Source organism: Macadamia integrifolia, chromosome 5 (genome assembly GCF_013358625.1).
Source record: "Macadamia integrifolia cultivar HAES 741 chromosome 5, SCU_Mint_v3, whole genome shotgun sequence".
NCBI classification, from domain to species: Eukaryota; Viridiplantae; Streptophyta; class Magnoliopsida; order Proteales; family Proteaceae; genus Macadamia; species Macadamia integrifolia.
In genome coordinates this window covers 28,324,984-28,344,049 of record NC_056561.1, presented here as the reverse complement: position 1 = coordinate 28,344,049, position 19,066 = coordinate 28,324,984, and the positions used below count along the sequence as shown (strand labels likewise).

Here is a 19,066-nt window from a genome sequence, read left to right as displayed (position 1 = left end):
ACATTTGTCCCTAGTGGAGTCGCCACTGTGAGGGCAGTGGCTGGTGATGGGCTAGACTATTCATCCCCGTCCTCTCTTCTCTCCCTCTCTTCACCTTCATGTGAGGGGGAGGGGTGGTTCGAGTCATGTGTGCTTCGCTTACGGGCCCCACACTATCGTATTATTGCTTAGAGATACATGGAGGCCTATATTTGTAAGAGTGTAAAATTCATCATTTGAGACGAGGGTTTTGATGATGGTCCAATTCGGGGATCAGGATCATGCAAATGGGTTTTGGAGTCACCACCTAAGGTTATGGGCCTAGGACCCGGAGGTGGACCCAATTCCTGAGAAAAGGGCCTAAAATTTAGTTTGGTCCAAAGATTTAGGGTAAGTGTCAGGTTACAGAGTTGGGAAGGTGTTAAGCACCCAATCTACCCATTTCAACCAGTCTTCTTGCTAGATGCTTGAGAACAAACATTTTTCACAATTATTACTATTCTATATGTATGGCTAAGTTATCACATATATATACATTAATTGAATTCAATCTACTATATAGACTAAGATAAGGTCTATTTAAAGTCTACATTATGACAAGTTGGTTGAGAAGTTATACCTAAACTTAACCCCTATTTCAGGTCAAGAGGGGTGGGCCCCTGATTAATATAGGCTCGGACTATTTTTCAGACTCTCCTGGCTCAGGGGAAGATGGTCTTGACCTCCAATTTCCTTTCTTGAGAGAAGCTGATTGTGATGGTATCCAGACAGAGTTCCAGCTAGGAACGATCACTTTCATATTTGGATTTGGATAGAGCTTTGGCTAAGGAAGGCTATTTTTTGGCTTTAGATTCGGACAGAGCTTCGGCTAGGGAAGGCTATTTTCGATCTTGGGATGAGGTGGCACTCTGAAAAAGCTTCCACTGGGGATAGGCTAAGGGAGGGCTAGGCTAAGGTGGCACTTCAATAGAGCTTCCGCTGGGAATGGCTATTTCTAGAAATATTCCAGGGACACTCGGACAGAGGTTCGGCTAGGAAATGCTATTTCTGAAAAGAAACGGGTTGACCTAAAAATGGATTGAAGAACTCCAACGTCTCAAAGAACACTTTAAAGGTCCGAACAAACTTTCAGATCTTAACAAAGATCTCTTCATAGACTCGAAGAACCTCAAAAGGGAGGGTTTCTATCTCAAGAATGCTCAAGAACACTCAAGAACACTTAAGGGAGGTGGCTCAAGAACATACTATTTTTGGCTAAAAATTGGATCTAACTAAGAATTTGGATTGAAGATCTTCAAGATCTTGAAGAAGACTTCGAAGATCCGAATGAGTTTTTGGATCTTGACGAAGATCGCTCTGAAGATCAGAAGAAAATCAAGAGCGGGGGAGGAAAATTTCACTTTGAAAGAGGAGGGGGATTTTGGTGTGTTGGTGTGTTTTTTTCTAAGGGAGGGGGATATTTATAGTTTTTTCCCGCCAAATAGGAGAGGGGGAATCCCTTTATCCAGTGGACAAAAAGGGGGGCTCTTGCTTAAAGTGAAGAGATAGGATTTTTGTCTAATGTGTAAAAGGGGGTTGAAGGCAAAAATGGGTGGGAAGGGCTTTTGTCCAATGGGTAAAAAGAGGGTATTCAGAAAAAATGGGAGGAGAGAGAAACTCTAGCCAAAAAAATGTGATTTTTGAAAAAACGAGTGGATAGAGAAAGTTTAGCTAAAAAAAGGTGATCTTCAAAAAATGGGAGGAGAGAGAAACTTTATCCAGAAAAAGATGATTTTTTGAAAAGCAGGAGGAGAGAAAAACTTTAGCCAAAAAAGTTATTTTTCAGAAAAGCAAGAGGAGAGAGAAGCTGTAGCCAGAAAAAGGTAATTTTTGAAAAAGCGAGAGGAGGGAAGGTTTAGCCAGAAAAGGTAGTTCTTAAAAAGCGAGAAGAGAGAGAAGGTTTAGCTAGAAAAGGTAGTTTCGAAAAAGTGGGAGGAGAGAGAAGGTTTAACCAGAAAATGTAGTTTTTAAAAAACCAAGACAGAGAAGGTTTAGCCAAAAAAGGTAGTTTTTGAAAAAACGAGAGGAGAGAGAAAGCTTAGGCAGATAGTGTGGGTGATGTCACGGGCGCACGAATGTATGGGTGTACGGGAAATGTGCACAGTGGGTGTGTGGGCAATGTGCACAATGTGTGGGCCACCTGCGAATCATGCAGGCACAGTGTGCATAGCCATGCAGGCAAGGTGTGCACAACATACAATAGGGGCATACACAGCGTGCGGCGGGGGCCAGCACATTATGCGACAGGGACACGCATGCATGCGGCAGGGGTGTGCAGGGGTGTGAAAAGGTGTGCATGGCTGTGGGGCTGTGTGCATGGCTATGTGTATAGCATGGCTGCGTGCATGTGCTGTAGCCCGTGGGCAGCGAGCACGTGCTCGGGTTGGCCTATTGGCTAGAGCGTGCAGTGCTGTCGCGAATATGGGTTTTTTCGATGATGATAATGGGATATCTATTGATCCAATTTTGGCATATCATATATCTTCGGAATTGTATTTCCATGCACTATTCATTTATATGGTCATCTTGATTAGATTCTTTCGTATATAAAAAGCCAAAATTGGACCCCTTCCCTCCCATGCTGGGATTTCTGGAGTTTCATACTTTGAAGTGTTTTGGTGTTATCTGGGTAGGTAGGAGATGAATTTTATGGTGTTTGGGTTAGGTGAGGGATTTTTCCAGGTTTCCAGTGAGACTTTCCGTGTGCGTGGCATATGTGCGGGAAGGCGTGATTTTCTGGGGATGATTGCCAAAGATTCGTCAGCCTAATTTTGACGGATCATATATCGTCGGAATCATGTTTCGAGTACTATTTATTTGTATGGTCATCTTGACCAAATTCCTCCATATATGAAAATTCAAAATTCTAGGGTTTCGGATAAGGAATGTTTCCATCAGCATCTCTGTCGGTCAGAAGCCAAAAGTCATGCCTAAGATCCATATTTCATCATAGCCAGAGGAGGGTGAAAAAATTGGGTGTCTACACCAACCATTGGGGGTATTCTACCTCTTGTAAGAACCCCGCATTCCATTGCTTTACTACTTCCCTGATCTTCTCACTCCATTCTGGACGCATCCTCTTGAACTTCTGTTTGACCGGCTTTGCCCCAAGGTAGGTCGGCAAGTGGTGCTACACAATGTTGGGGTCTATACCAGGCATGTCCTCATATGACCAAGCGAAGACTTCAAAGAATTCCTTCAGAAGATTGATCATCTGTCTTGCTTCTTCATTGTCTAGGGTGGTGCCAATTTTTACCTCTCGAAGGCATTGGTCGGTTCCTAAATTAATAACCCGAGTATCCTCAAGGATGGGTTGGGCTTTCTTTGGTTTGCATTATTTTATTAACTCTTGATATTAATTAAGATCATCATCAGAAAAAGGAGGCAAGTCATACTTGGAATCAGAAATTTCATTCATGAGAGAAGGAGTAACAGACTCAACATACATGGACTTTGGACTCTCCTCAAGAGGGGAGGCTGACACAAAATCATAAACAGCAAACTCAACAACTAACTCGACTATAGACTCGATGAATGGTTTAATGCTTTCATTAGTGGTTTCCAGTTTAATTGACTCAACAACATGAGTAAACTTGAAATTCTCCCCAATGCTAGTCCAGTGTAGGAGTTGTTCGATGGCTCGATGGATGAGGAGATGTGGCAATGGGCCTCTTTCTTCTTCTAGGAAGGTTGCTGCTATTTCTTTAATGGTACAATGGTTCTTCTGGATAGGTGCTTGTTTCTTCACAAATACCAGTTGATCAATCTCGTGCTCTTAGAAGCCGAACTTTTTGAGAGCTGAAGATTGGTGGAGACTACTCAATGCTTTTTCTATAAAGTCCATCTTTTCCAGCCTATTGAGGGATGCCATCTCTGTGCCTTGGTCACATCTTTACCTACCTTCACAGACTTTCCCGTTGCAGTTGATTTGGGCATAGTACATACAAACCATTATTCTTTGTGCTTTTCTTGGCTTCGCATAAGTGCTTCTTCCTCTGAAAGGCCTAGGCTTGAGCTCATGTAACTCCTGAGCTGGTGGCATTTTCAGAAAGGAACAAATGTGACCTTTCAAATCTATGGGAAGTTGTAGAGTCCAGATGAGTCTTATCTTCTTGTCCCATTCCCTCTTCAAGAGTACTCGGGGTCTTGGCAATTCCTTTTACCAAATCAGTGTTGTGGGGTTTTTAGAGGAGAACCAATTTCCAATCAGTGCTACTTCCACTATTCTGGTGATGCAACTATCTTGATCATTTTCTTTGCTAGCATTTGTTGTTGTTCTATCTCATAAGTTATCCATTCAACCTCATCTTAAAAGAATACATCAAACCCTGGTTGCATCTTTGCGGCGGTTTCATCAAACTAGGGCTCAACATTTCCATAAAATGAAAAATCTTCTCCTTCCCTTACGAAGTGCCCAATGAGAGTGGGGTAATAAGAGGTGGAATTTTCCCAGTCATCCTTAGTACCTTCTGCCTTTTGCTGCCATTCTTGCTCCTGGGTCCTGGGGTTTGAGGAATGTACCCAAGACCACTATTTCCTTTGCTAACCACCGGAGTAGGTAATTTTAAAATACCCTGATGATACTTTCCCAATCCCATCCCTAGAAAGTATCGCATAGTTAGCCATATAGCCTCATAGTTAGCCAGAATCTTTTCATCTGGCATTTCCTTGGTGAGTGCTGCACAAGTTTCTTTTATTTCAAAATCACTAAGTTGAACTTCATGGTCTTGTTCTTCTCCATTTTCAATGTTGGTTAAGGTGGTCACCACTTTGGGATCTCCGGCTGCTATAATCACCTTTCCTTCATGAATAAATTTCATTTTCTGGTGGAGACTAGAGGACACTATCTTCACATGATATAACCAAGGCCTTCCCAAGAGAATGTTGAATGACGTCGGTATATCAATGATCTAGAGATCAATATCAAACTTTATTGAGCCAACCATTATGGCGATAATGAGCATGCCAATGATCTTTCTCTTAGTATTGTCATATGCCCGTATGGTTTGGGTTGATGGCCTCATCTCTTCCAGGTTGATGCCAATACTCTTTTCCATTCTCAAGGGTAGAACATTCAAAGTAGACCCATTGTCAATGAGAACCTGAGGAACCACCTTATCCAAACATTCTACCATGATGTGTAGAGCTTTATTGTGCTGGGCTCCTTTGAGGAGTTCAGTGGTTGAGATGACTGTATCACATATGTTGCCCCCACTATATGCGAGAGGTGTACCAGATCTATCTCGATTGGCACTCGCACATTAGTGAGAGACTTCAAGACTGCTTCATGGTGTGTGGGGGAAGCCGTCAACAATCCCCAAATCAAGATATTAGCTTGGGACTTCTTGAGCTGAGCCAAGACTGGATTTTTTGGTTCTTTCTTCAAGCCACTGGTTCCTACCCCACTAGTTCTTGACTGTTCTATGGCTAGGTCCTTGCCCTTGTAGTCTCTTCCACTCCGAGTTTCCATCACATTAGTAGGTTTCTTCATGACGATCTCTATGGGATAACAATCTTCATCATCATTGTTTGTTATGGTAATTATCCCTACTATGGGGTCATCTTCTTCCTCAAATTCTTCTTCACTACTTGGGGTAGGAAGTCGAGGTCCTCCACAAATATCCACAGCCCTAGCTCGTACCTTCTTGACTGCATTGGAAAGCCGTGCAACTGCTGTATCTATCATTTCTGCAAAGGTGGAATGTCCCCTTATTTTCTTAAGGATTATCATCTGCTCGGTGTAGCATTGTTCACTGATGGCCAATTCACCTAACATTTAGTCAATCTCATCAACCTCGAGTTTGATGTCAACCAAACGATTATAAACATAAGCCATACTTTCTACTATAGGATTTGTTTTGCCTTTAACTGTGACCTCATAGCCTTCACTGTCCTTTGAATCTGATGCCGGATCTTCCCCTTCCATATGAATTATAAGTGCCAACTGAATAGCATCTGTGGGATCAATCATTGGGTCGTTTTCACCAATTACATACATAAAATATCCTCCCAGATCCCTGGGTGAGTAGTACCCTGATTCATCATCATCATCATTGTGCCAAGGCCCCTGGTAGTCATCCCAATCTAGGTACTCATCATCGTCTTGAGAATCAGAGTCATCACCATCATTCTCATCCTCACTTTCATCCTCTTCTTTGTTGATTGCCCCCTCACTTGGTTCTTCATCAGATTCCTCTTGACTATCAAATTCCCCCGCATCCAAACGTTCATAGTATTCAAAGCGTATGGATCAAAAAATTTCCATAGGGCTAGACTTAGTCTCATTGATCCGAAGATGGATTAGGCCAGACTTATCATTTTCTATGTCACTCCCGATGTGGATTAGGGAGGTGTGCTCTTTAATTCGTTCTCCCACTGACATTGTATTATTGCTCTGAGGAAGTCATCCATGACTTCTTCAATCACCTCTAGATTATCCTCTGAAGATATAGTGGGGTGAATTAGAGAAGTCAGATCACCATCCTAGCCTTCTCCTAAAGCATTCACTGATCCTATTAATGAGGTCATCTTTGGAGAGTCTGATAGTGCGAGCATAGCCTTCTAATTGTACCCATCCATCCATCCTTCCTTTGGGTTATACATCGATCCTTGAGAATGGGATTGGTACGAAGGTGATGAGGGATATGAGGCGGGGTGGTATGAAGGTGATGTGACAGAAGAAATGGGATATTATGAGGAAGATAGGGGGTGATAAGATGATAAGGTCCCTTCTCCTTGACATTGTGGGGAAGTTTGATGGTAGGGTGGAGGTTGGTAATATGATGGAAGTTGGTAATATGATGGAATTTGGTAATATGTGAAGTTGGTAATATGAGTGAAGGTTGGAGGTATGGTACGGTGGATTCTTCTATTGATGAGGATGGATGAACGACGGGTGTTTGATTTGTTTATCCTTCTTCTGATGACCCTTCTCTTTTAGGAGCCTTTATGACCTTAGCCCTTTGAATCATGGCCCTCCTATAAGCACAGGCATTCATGTGATTCTTCCGAGCTAAAGACACAATGAGTTGAGTGGGATCACTCCTTGTTTCTTCTTCATTTAGGTTGTTCACACGGTCACAGAGCATGGGATGACAAAAGTGCTTATCCAATTTTGCCAGTCATTTCAGAAGGAGCCACACTCCTTTTGACAATCATCCTTAACAAATCCACGGATGTGCACTACCAATTCTGGAGGAAGGGACAACCTTTAAACAAGTTGGAATTTCTCTTGCCATTCAACATGCCTCTTTTCTTGGCATCCCTAATAAAATGGGTTGAATCATAGAACTTAGGATCCCAATTTTTTCAATCACTCATTGTTGCCAACATGTTGACGGTTACATGATCTAGGAGGGGATTGGTATTGACATTAGGAGATTGCTTCACCTTGACTTCAATAGTCCCATTGTCTACCAAGTCCTAGATTGCATGCTGAAGATCTATGCATCTTTCAGTGTTGTGCCCCTTCTAGGTATGATAAGCATAATATTTATGATCTCTATACCAAACTGGGGGAGGGTTGCTGATTATTCTTGGAGCCACCATCCCTAGTGATCCTTGTTTCTTTAACTTTTCATACACTGCTGTCATGGGAATTCCCAAATTAGTAAACTGCCTTCTTGGACGAGGAGCCTTCTGAGAGGGTGCATCTGCTTGTATCATGAATGGTTGTGAAGATGTGATAGGTGGACTGACTGTTGAACTTCACCTATCATATTGGTCTCAGAACCCTTTCCCCATCCAACTCTAGTGTCCTTGCCTGCATCTTGGGAGGATCCTTGGTAATGAGCTTCCCTTAGGATTTTGTTTTCCACACGTGTACCGGTGGCTATCAGGGCATTAAAAGTTTACAGATGTTAATAGTAAAGGACATCATAATAAGGCTTTGACAAGTTTTTAATCAACATTTCTACTTGCTCTGCTCCTGAAGGCCAATCTTTCATCTTGGTAGCCTTATCCCTAAACATCATCAAAATGGCAGTGAATCCTTCTCTAGGCTATTGTCTCAACATCTCAAGCTGCCAACGTTTCACATCCACTTCGGTGTTATAAGAGTATTGCTTAGTGAAGGCTTTCATCACTATTATCCAATTCTGGGTTTGTGAAGACTCCAACTGGGTGATCCACCTTAGTGCTAGTCATTATAGGATTAACATGAATGCTTGTCCCATCTGGTTATCCGTAAGTTTCCATGACTTGGCAGTGCTGAGGAAGACTTTGAGATGAGCCTTGGGGTCCCCTGACCCATCAAACCTATCGGTCTGTCATTTGAACTTCTTGGGAATCCTTGCCCCATAAAAGAAATTCATTTCATCATAATCCACTGCTTGGCTTTCCGAACTCTTTCCCGTTCGAAGCATATTTTTCAATTTCTCCAATTGCTCCTTAACTTTTCTTTCTCTCTCAATCTCTGGAGGTTCTATTCTTATGTGCACTATAAACTCTTCTTCCTCATCTTCAATCACTACCCTAGGAGGAGGGACCTTGGAATAGGCCCCCCGTTGACCATTTGGATGGGTAGGTGAAACTCCTCTCTGACCGGTTGGCCTGACTTGCTCTGGTTCTCTTGAGTCAACTCGGGAAGAACTCCTACGATAACCCATGGGTCCATTCTGATCCAACTCTCTTGGAGCTTATACTAGTTCAGTCCTAGGAGGGTTCTGGAGTGCATACAGTATATGTGCTATCCCTCTCTTGACCTCGGCCATTTTCATCTGCAAGGTCTCTACGGGGTGGACCCATGCTTCCCTGGGTGATTCAGGATCATGTGGATCCATGTAAACTAGGTTGTAATCACTTGGCAGTAGAAAATCTTAAAGAGACGATGGAGGTGATACTGGACTTAATCGAGTCAACCAGTTACCCTGACGTGTCCAAATGGATTGTGGAAAATACTTGAGGTGTGGAATTGTGCCTGACCCAAAAAGTGGATTATTTTAGGATTCTTATATTTCCAACCCCTTTGTTTACACATTCACTAGATTAACAACCAATCATCCATCCAAGTTAGTCCACTTAATGGTAGGGAGTGGATAGGGGTTGATGCCCCTAGTCCATTCATTATCATAAGTGGAAGGTTCACACAAATGGCTTGACCAGAATATTCCTATTAATACATTCTTTGCTAATAAAGTCATGTTTTTTTTTATTTTATCCCACTAGGTGACCTTCCTCTCAGTTTCCTTGGGTCTTTTTGATAATTCGGTATTTCGTGGGACTTTGATAGAAGTCAGCCTGGATCGCATATGCCAAATCATCCATATTTCAATTTTTGGAGGAAGGACACCTTTTATCCGAAACCCACTTAGAAGAACATTTATTTTTTACTAGAATACATAATAGGAAAATTTTTTTCAGGACCGCAAACAAATTCTATAGATCACATTGTGGCGTCCCTAGCATTCTTCATCTATTTCCTACATGATGCGAGCATCCGGTGGATGTAATAGGATCGACAAGGCTTCCTTGATAGGATCTATATATGTAAGGTACGTGATCCTTTTGATATACCCATAGGTACGAGATTAAGGGGGTGACTTCCTTGCCCATTACTCATGACTACACACGAGGTTAAACAACTAGCCATGGGGTGGTGGAACCATGAGTGATTGTATGCAAAAGTGTAATACAGGAATATCATTATCCGATTTCAGAACGTCATAAAGTGAATGGACCTCCCTGAGGGTGCTGGCATAATTATGCATCCTCACTATTTAATAATACCCCACACCCTTGTACAAGAAGCGGCTACCATTTGCTCTCAAAGTACTCTCTATGACATGCACTGACCTCCTCAAGGGTGCGGACATGACAAGGAGTCCCTCACCAAATGATTTCACTTCGAACATGATGCATAATGTGGTTAGCGAGTACAAATACAAACATGGGATTAGCCAAATATGTTTTCAAATAGATGTGGTGGAAAATGTTCTAGCATTTAATGGTAGCATCTAGTGTCGGAAGCTTGACATTTATCCCCAGTGAAGTCAGCACTGTGAGGGTAGCGGTCGAAGAAGATGCGTATGCATTCCTCCCTTTGTGGAGGAGGAAGAAGGGCTTGCATCCATTCCATCCTTTCTCCTCTCTTTCTCTTTCATGAGGGAGGGGTGTGTCGTGTGTGCTTACCCTATGGGTCCCGTAATGCTATATCGCTGCCTGGAGATACTTGGAGGCCTATTTCACAAGAGTGTAAAGTTCGTCTTTCAAGACAGGGATTTAATAATGGTCCAATACGGGGATTGGGATCATGCAAAAGGGTTTAAAGTCTCCACCTAGAATTATGGGCCTAGGACCCAAGGGTGGGCCCAATTCCTGAAAAAAGGGCCCAAAAGTTGGTCTGGTCCAGAGATTTAAGGTAAGTGTTAGGTTGTAGAATTGGGAAGGTGTTAGGCACCCAATCTATCCAGTTCAACCGGTCTTCCTACTAGATGCTTAAGAACGAACATTTTTCATAATTATTCCTATTCCGCATGCATGGCTAAGTTATCACAAATATATACATTGACTTTAAATAAATATATACCCTAACACAAAGTCAATAAAGAGTATACATGATGACAATTCGGTTAAGAAATTATACCTGAACTTAACACCTGTTTTGGGTCAAGAGGGGTGGACCCCCAATCATCATTGGCTCGGACTGTCTTTCGGTTTCTCTTGGCTCGATGGAAGATGGTCTTGACCTCCAACTTCCTTTTCTCAAGAGATGTTGATTGGGCAGAGTTTCAACTAGGAATGTTTACCTTTTGATTTTGATTGCAGTGTTGATTCGGCAGAGCTTCCGCTAGGGATGGGCTACTTCTAAGTTTTGGCTGAGGTGGCACTCTGACAGAGCTTTCGTTGAAGATAGGATATGGGAGGGTTAGGCTATGGGTATTCTTGTAGAGCTTTCACTGGGGATAGGCTAATCCTAAGGATAGAAAAACTTCGAAGGCCCAAAGAACACTTTGAAGATCCGATGAGCACTTCGGATCTTACAAAGATCTCCACGAAGACTGAAAGAAACTCAAGAGGGGGTGGGAGACTAAGGGGAATTTTTCCGACGTAAAATCTCACTCAAAGACAAAGGATTGAGAAGTTTCAAAGGCCCGAAGAACACTTAAGATCATATGAAGATCTCTCCGAAAGCTTGAAAAATCTCAAGGGGGGAAGGGGAGGAGAGAGGGCAGTGCTTCTATTCCTATTCCTAGGATGCTCACTTAGAGGCTTGGATGTTATGGTGTGTAAAACCAAAGGGAGGGGGTATTTATAGAATTCTTGAACCAATGGGGAGAGAAAGGGAATTCCCTTGGCCAATGGTAGGAAAAAGTGGTTCTTTTAAGCCAATGGGAAGAAAAAATGAAAATTTGGGCCAATGGGTGGGAGAAATTTTTTGGACTAATAGGACAAGTGAGTCATTTTTTTGGGCCAATAAGGTGAGAATATTCTTTTTTGGGCCAATGGGAGGTTGCGGCATATGGTATGCTAGCGGGACAGTGCAAAATGTGCAAGAGGGTGAAGAGATTTCCCACCAGGTCAGTGGAACCCAAATCCTGGACATTGACGGCGGCCCACAAGGCTGGGCAAGGGTGCACGGGGCATGTATGGGTGCGAACTGGAGACGGGCAGTGGGGGCACACTGGCTGGCAGGGTGCACATGGGCTGGCCTGCTACTGCATGTGGGCTAGCCTTCGTGTGTGCGTAGGCAGGCCTACATGCACGCGTAGGCTGGCCTACATACGGACTAGGACTGGCTTGCGGCTATGCGTGGGATGGCCTGCATCCTCGCGTGGGCTGGTCTACGTGCATACAAGGGTTGGCCTGCTGCTATGTGTAGGTTGGTATGCTTGACATACACACAGAAAAATATAATTCTCAAAGGAAGATTGTGGGAGATCCGACGGCCCGATTTTGACGCATATAACGTCGAAATTGTATTTTTGAGTACTATTCATCCATACGATCATTTTAACCAGATTTCTTCATATATAAAAGTCAAAATTAGACCCTCTTTTCTCATGGGAGGGATTTCCAAGGCTTTTAGGTAGGGGATATTTCTGGGTTTCCGTAGTCAATCATCATCTCTATTGATCGGAAGCAAGAAGTCACATACAAGATCCGTATTTCATCATAGTAAGAGGGGGTGACAAAATTGGGTGTCTATAAGAAGCGACATGAATGGGTAAAAAAATTATTACATGTGAAAAGATTATCTCTCCCCCAAAAATAGTAAGGCATATAATCAACTTCATTAAGGTGGCTTATCAAAAGGCATATGACTCTTTCCAAAGGTACATTTATATGTACTACACGAACAGGCACTTCTATCGTCCCTTGTTCTACAGTTCTTTCTCTTGGCACGTGTAAAATCTAAAAGAGGTAACAACAAAAACTGATCCCACTCAACTCATCACATCTAGAGCTCAGAAAAATCACATGAATATCCGCACCTACAAAAAAATCATAAGGCAAAGAGCCAAAGTCATGAGAACTCCCAAAAGAGAAGAATCATCAGAAGAAGAATCAAAAGATCAAATATCCACCATCCCTCCTTCATCATCAACAAGAGAATACATCTTACCATACCTTCAACCTTCACCCTACCATCAACCTCCACCATATCATCAACATCTACCATACCATCAACCTCCACCATACCATCAACCTTCACCGCACCATTAAGGAGAAGGAACCTCATCATCATCTTACCACCCCCTATCTTCATCAGAATACCCTATCTCCTATATCACATCACCCTCATATCACCCCACCTCATACCCCTCATCCCCCTTATGTCATTCCCATTTTCAAGGTTCGGTGGATAACCCAAAAGAAGGATGGATAGGAGGGTACAGTTGGAAAGATATGCCTACATTACCAGAATCTCCACAGATGACCTCATCAACAGGTTCAGTGAATGTCTTAGGAGAAAGCCAAGACATTAAGCCCACTTCTCTGATTCAGACAACCATACCTCAGGAGGATGGTCCAAAGACCATTGAAGAAGTCACAAATGACCTTCTCAGAGTAGTAATGGCATTAACATTAGGGTAACAGATCAAAGAGCACACCTCCCTAATCCATATCAGAAGTGCCACAGAAGATGATGAGTCTAGTCTAATTAGGATTCGATCCAATTAGATCAAGGTTGGACCTATGGAGATTTTCCTATCCATATGCTCCGAATACTACGGGCATTTGGATGCAGGAGAATTCGAGGGCCATAAGGAATCTGATGAAGAACCAAGTGAAGGGGAAATCAATAAAGAAGAGGACAATGATGATAACAATGAGGATGAGAGTGACGATTGGGATGATAGTGATGACTCTAGTGCTCGAAGTAATAATGAGAACAAGGACTGGGATGACAATGACTACCAGGGACCTTGGAATAATGATAAAGATGATGAATCTGGGTAATACTCACCAAGGGATCCAGGAGGATACTCAGTGTATGCAGTGAAGATGACCCCATGATTGACTCGATAGATGCTATCCAATTAGCACTCATAATCCCTATGAGGGTGTATGAATCCATGTTAGAACCAAAAAATAGTGAGGATCTTAAAGAGCTCAGAAAACTCTTTAAATTTAATTTGGATGATCCCGTGGTGAAACTCAGAAAACGGATGATTGATATCTTTTGGCAATTGGATACAATGGTGCAACATTTGGATGAAACAAGTAAGATGTTATGAGAAGTAGCCATCAATGAGTTCTACTATACCGAATAATTGGAAAACCTTGAAGAAATAGGGGGAGAAGATACATTAGAGGACGCACTGGATGCTGGATTCCAATGGCTTTCCAACTCAGTCAAGAAATTATGAGCTAGGGCTCTAGATATCTATGGAGGACCTCGACTTCCCACCCCAAGCAGGGAAGGAGCACCTAAGAGAACAATGTCAGCACCACTGAAGAGATAGTAGTGGCCTTCCTGGAAGAAGAAAAAGGCCCTTTGCCACATCTACTCATGCATTGAGCCATTGAACCACTCTTGAACTGGACAAGCATTGAAGAGAACTTCAAGTTTACTCACGCTGCTGAGTCAACTGACCTAAATACCACTGATGAAAGCATCAAGTCAGTCGTCGAGTCTATTATCGAGTTTATTGTTGAGTGCTCTATTTTTTATTATGTGTTTGTTTTCCCTCTTAAGGAAAGTCCAGAGTTCGTGTATGTTGAGTCTGTTACTCCTTCTTTCATGAATGAAATTTTTGATTCCGAGTATGACTTGCCTCCTTTTTCTGATGATGATCTTAATAATATTATGATCTAATAAAATAATACAAACCATAGAAAGCCCAACCCATCCATGAGGATACCTGGGTTATTAATTTGGGAACTGACCAATGCCTTCAAGAGGTAAAACTTGGTACCACTCCAAATGATGAAGAAGCAGAGTAGTTGATCAGTCTCCTGAAGGAGTTCACTGAAGTCTTTGCCTGGTCTTATAAGGATATGCCTGGAATAGACCCTAATATTATGTAACATCATTTGTTGACCTACCTCGGGGCAAAGCCTATCAAGAAGAAACTCAGAAGAATACATTCAGAATGGAGTGAAAAGATCCGAGAAGAAGTCATGAAACAGTGGAATGCAGGTTTTCTACAAGTGGTGAAGTACCCCTAAGGTTGGTCAATATAGTACCAGTGCCAAAGAAAGATGGCAGGATACGACTATGCATAGACTTTTGATATCTTTACAAGGTGAGCCCAAAAGATGATTTTTCACTACCTCACATTGATGTATTGGTCGACAATATAGCAGGGCATGCCTTGTTATCATTCATGGATGGATTCTTGGGATACAATCAAGTGAACATGCACCTAGAGGATCATAAAAAGACAACCTTCACCACTCCATAGGGAACTTATTGTTATAAGGTGATGCCCTTTGGACTGAAGAATGCCAGGTAACTTATCAGAGAAAAGCTATAGCCACACTACATGACATGATGAACAAAGATGTGAAAGTCTATGTAGACAACATGATAGTGAAGTCAAGGGAACGGTAGGGGCATATTCCCACCCTGCGGTGATTCTTTGAAAGGATCAAGAAGTACCAATTCAAGTTGAATCCTCAGAAGTGTGTATTTGGGGCAACATCGAGAAAATTGTTAGGTTCCTTGGTGAGTGAAAGGGGCAACGAATTCGACCCTATCAAGATCAATACAATCCAAGAAAGGCCCACACCTCGGACAGAGAAGAAGATACGAGGATTCTTAGGTAATATTCAATATCAGCAAGTTCATAGCTCAACTAACTACGATCTACAAGCCAATCTTCAAGCTGCTAAAGAAGGATCAACCCACAGAATGGAATGATCATTGCCAACAAGCTTTCGATAAGATAAAAGAATATCTTATTAACCCACCAGTATTGACATCACCGGTGAAAGGGAACCACTTCTATTATAACGATCAGTGGGAGAATATTCCATGGGCTCATTGCTAGTACAAAAGAAAAAAGAGAAGGAGGTAGAGCATGCCATATACAACCTCAGTAAGAAGTTCCTAGAGTATGAGACGTGTTACACATCTTTAGAAAGAACTTGTGCTACACTGATTTGGGCAACTGATGAGCACATTTATGTGTGAAATCAAGGGTAGTAAAATATACATTTTACATATTTAGAATGGAGCTACCTTGGGTTTTACTCTCTTTTTACAGGTTTTATATTTTCAAGGCCTTAAGGACTATCGGGCGCTATATCTCCAATTTTACATATAAAGAGGTCCTATTTCTTTTCAAGATTACGAAAAGGATGAAATTCTGAGCAAGATGGACATGTTCAATTAAAAGTATGCATTCGTTTGGTCAACCATACAAGTGATTATTCTTTTTGGGCCAGACAAAAATAATGGATCAAAACTGAACCGAGATGTAGAACCAGCCCATCTGCAGTTGTCGCAAGGGTATAAGGAATATTTCAAATTCCAATAAGGATCGATGGATCACAACCTTAAGTGATTGAAGATTCGTTTTTAATAACAACAACTACCTAGCGTAGTTGGTGAGTTGTGGTGTTCAAAATCCCTTGTTTATTAAGAGGTCTCAAGTTCGAACCTCTTAACTGCCATTTTGTTTAGGTTTTTTTCTAGAAGATTTTCTCTCTCCTACTCATCACTTAAAGGAGGTCGGCCAAGATGGTTGCACACAAGTTTGAAGAAGAGAGAGAGAAAATAAAAAGAAAAAATAGGAAAAAAAAGACAAGTGCATGGATGGAATTTTCCATAAAAATAGAATATTGTCCAAATCCAAGTAAGAAAAATTGGCCAAGGGGGATTTCTTTCGCAAGAAGAGAGAGAAAAATAGGAAAAAAAGATAAGAAAAATCATGAGAGATCTCTCTCCACACATTTTCTCTCTTCTCTCTCCTCCACCTCATCAACAAGATAAAAAAATATTTTTTTAGGAAGCTAAAATCGTTAGCTTCACTCCCCCATTCTTTATATAATAAACTTAACACAAGGGGAGGAGCCACTTCATTCTTCTTCTAGGGTTTTTTTTTTTAATTGCTCTATCTCTTTCTCTAGTTTTTTCTTTCTCTAGCTCTAGTACTAGGTTTATGCTTTCAACACTTTTGTAAGTTCCTTTTATTCAATTAATGCAAGCACTTTTGTTTTTGATTCAGTATTTTATTTTTATTGTTTAAGCAATTGAAGTTATAATATTCAAGTTCTAGTTCTAGGCTTAGTTCTAGGTGACAAGAACAAGCTATGGAGCATGTCTTTCAAGTTCAATTTTTTTTTTTCAGATTTTTTTTTCTCTAGTACTAGAAATTTCAGATTTGGTTTATTCCAGATCTGGTTTTTAGTATTGGTAGTATCTCAAATCAATCAAGTTTTCAGTTCAAGGGTTGAAGTTCAAGTAAGTAGGCTCCTTTAGTAGTCTTCTCTCCCCCCTCTCATTCCCTCTTCTGATTACCCTTTCTTTCTTAATTTATGATTTTAATTTCAGTCATTACATTATTTTTTTTCCTTTCCCCCAAGGTTCATGGCTAGTGTATGTGTTAGCTTTGCCCCTCCTAGCCATAGAACCATCATTTTATTATTTTTTATTTTAATTGCCTCCATTTTCCTAATGCCAAGTAGAGTAACCTTTATAAGAGTGACTCTCTGGTCAAGTAGGGAAGCTCATATTATGATGCATCCCTCGGGCTAAGTAGAGAAACCTACTTGTAAGTCTCTCTCTAGCTTTATCCCCTTTCTTTTACTTTATTTTTACTTCAACATTTTTTCTTTCATTGTTTTTTAAATGCATGGGATGTTTATTTTCAGTTATTTATTTATTTAATTTTAATTACATGGCTTGCGTATTTAAATTCATAGATGACAAATGGTTAGGACGTTATTTTAGATACATATGTTTAGGACGATCGTTAGAATCAGTTCACTTTCATATTATTAAAAGAAGCAAAAGCATAAAGTGGCTACTCTCCTTATGTTCGACCCATAGCTACACTGATCCGTATGCTTGTGGTTACATTTTAAAATCTTAAACAAGTTTTTAGCACCGTTGCCGAGGAGACAATTCCATGTTATTTTTCTCTTTCTTTTGGTAAATCAGAGTGCTTTGTCTACTTTATTTTGTTTTTCCTTTTCTTTTATTAAATTCCTGAGAAGAACAACTTGCAATAATAGTTGTATCGGTGGAGGTCGCCATGCCTTACAGTATGATAACGATAGGTTTCGCCCTATAGCAGTACCTCAGGAATTGACCTGAGCAACCGCGGATCCCTGCCGCTAAGCTCCTAAAAAGCCAAAAAAAATATAAAAAATATAAAAAAAAAGTTTTTCTATCCATTCTTTTATGCTTGTCTTACTCTAGTTGTGGATAGTTTTTTGTTGCATGAGTGTTAGGTGGGTATGTAATACTAAGAATCGGTTAGAAAGAAGAGATCCAACAAGTAGTGACCCTATACATTTGCACTCTTTAAAACCTTTCAATATGGAAAACCAATATCAAAACCCTTCACCTAAGTCTTTGAAAGATAGGTTCTACCCTGTTAGAACAGCCCAAACTTCCTGCATAGTTCTACCACAAGCCCAGGGCAATAATTTTGAACTCAAATCTCAATACATCACTATGTTGCCCCACTTTTATGGGCTAACCTCTGAGGATGCATACCTATTTCTAAGGGAATTTGAAGAGGTATGTGTTCTAATTTAGATCCAACAACTTTCTGATGATACTGTTAAGCTTAGGTTTATCACTTTTGCATTGAAAGACCAAGCTAAGAAGTGGTTGTATGGGTTACCCATAAATTCCATAACCTCAAGGGAATAGTTCACAGTTGTCTTTCTTAAGAAGTTTTTTCCAATTCACAAGATCAATAAACTTAGAAGTGATAACCTTCAATTTAAGCAAAAGCCTAGTGAGTCCTTTTCCAAACTTATGGAGAGATTCAAGGATCTACTCCAAGAATGCCCTCACTATGGCCTAGACTTATGGCATTTATGTTAAATAATTTATGAGGGTATTGATTACCAACCTAAACAAATGATAGAGTCTATGTGTCCTGAGGGATTTACATCCTTTACAGATGAAGGAAAGGCATGGGAATTCTTACTTGACTTAGCTGACAAAACCCGTGAGTGGGAATCAACCCAAGAGAGTGAAAGAACTATAGGAGGAAAAGAATATTTTGTAGATGGGAGTAGCCAAGGAAGCCCATTTGGATAGCCTAATCAAGAGGATTGAGGCTATTGTTCCTAGAAAGCCATCATCAATCAATTTGGTTAAGATTTGTGCTTGGTGCCAGTCTCCTGGACATGTCATAGAAGAATGCCCCAACACCTCTGAGGGCACTTCTAATGTTAGTGTTAATACCTTATACCAGAATAATCCATATAGTAACACCTACAATCTTGAATGGAGAAATCACCCAAATTTCTCCTAAAATCAGGGCAACCAAGCAGGGCCTTCCAATTTCCATAATCAAGGTCAACCTGGACCCCAGATGTAATATCCTAATTCTTAAACCCGGTCTGATTACACGGTTGACCCGGTTTAACCATGCAGTACCCGAATCGGAGAGGGTTAAGGCAGGTTCCTTATGGACCA

The 19,066-nt window shown here is 41.2% G+C and overlaps 1 non-coding gene across 1 annotated transcript; it reads right to left on the bottom strand.

The window, feature by feature from the left end:
- Window positions 1-18,337: 18,337 nt before the first annotated feature.
- LOC122080464 lies at window positions 18,338-18,444 on the bottom strand. The gene has a single exon (XR_006140758.1). It is a non-coding gene; the product is annotated as a small nucleolar RNA R71 (small nucleolar RNA).
- Between the last annotated feature and the right edge of the window lie 622 nt (window positions 18,445-19,066).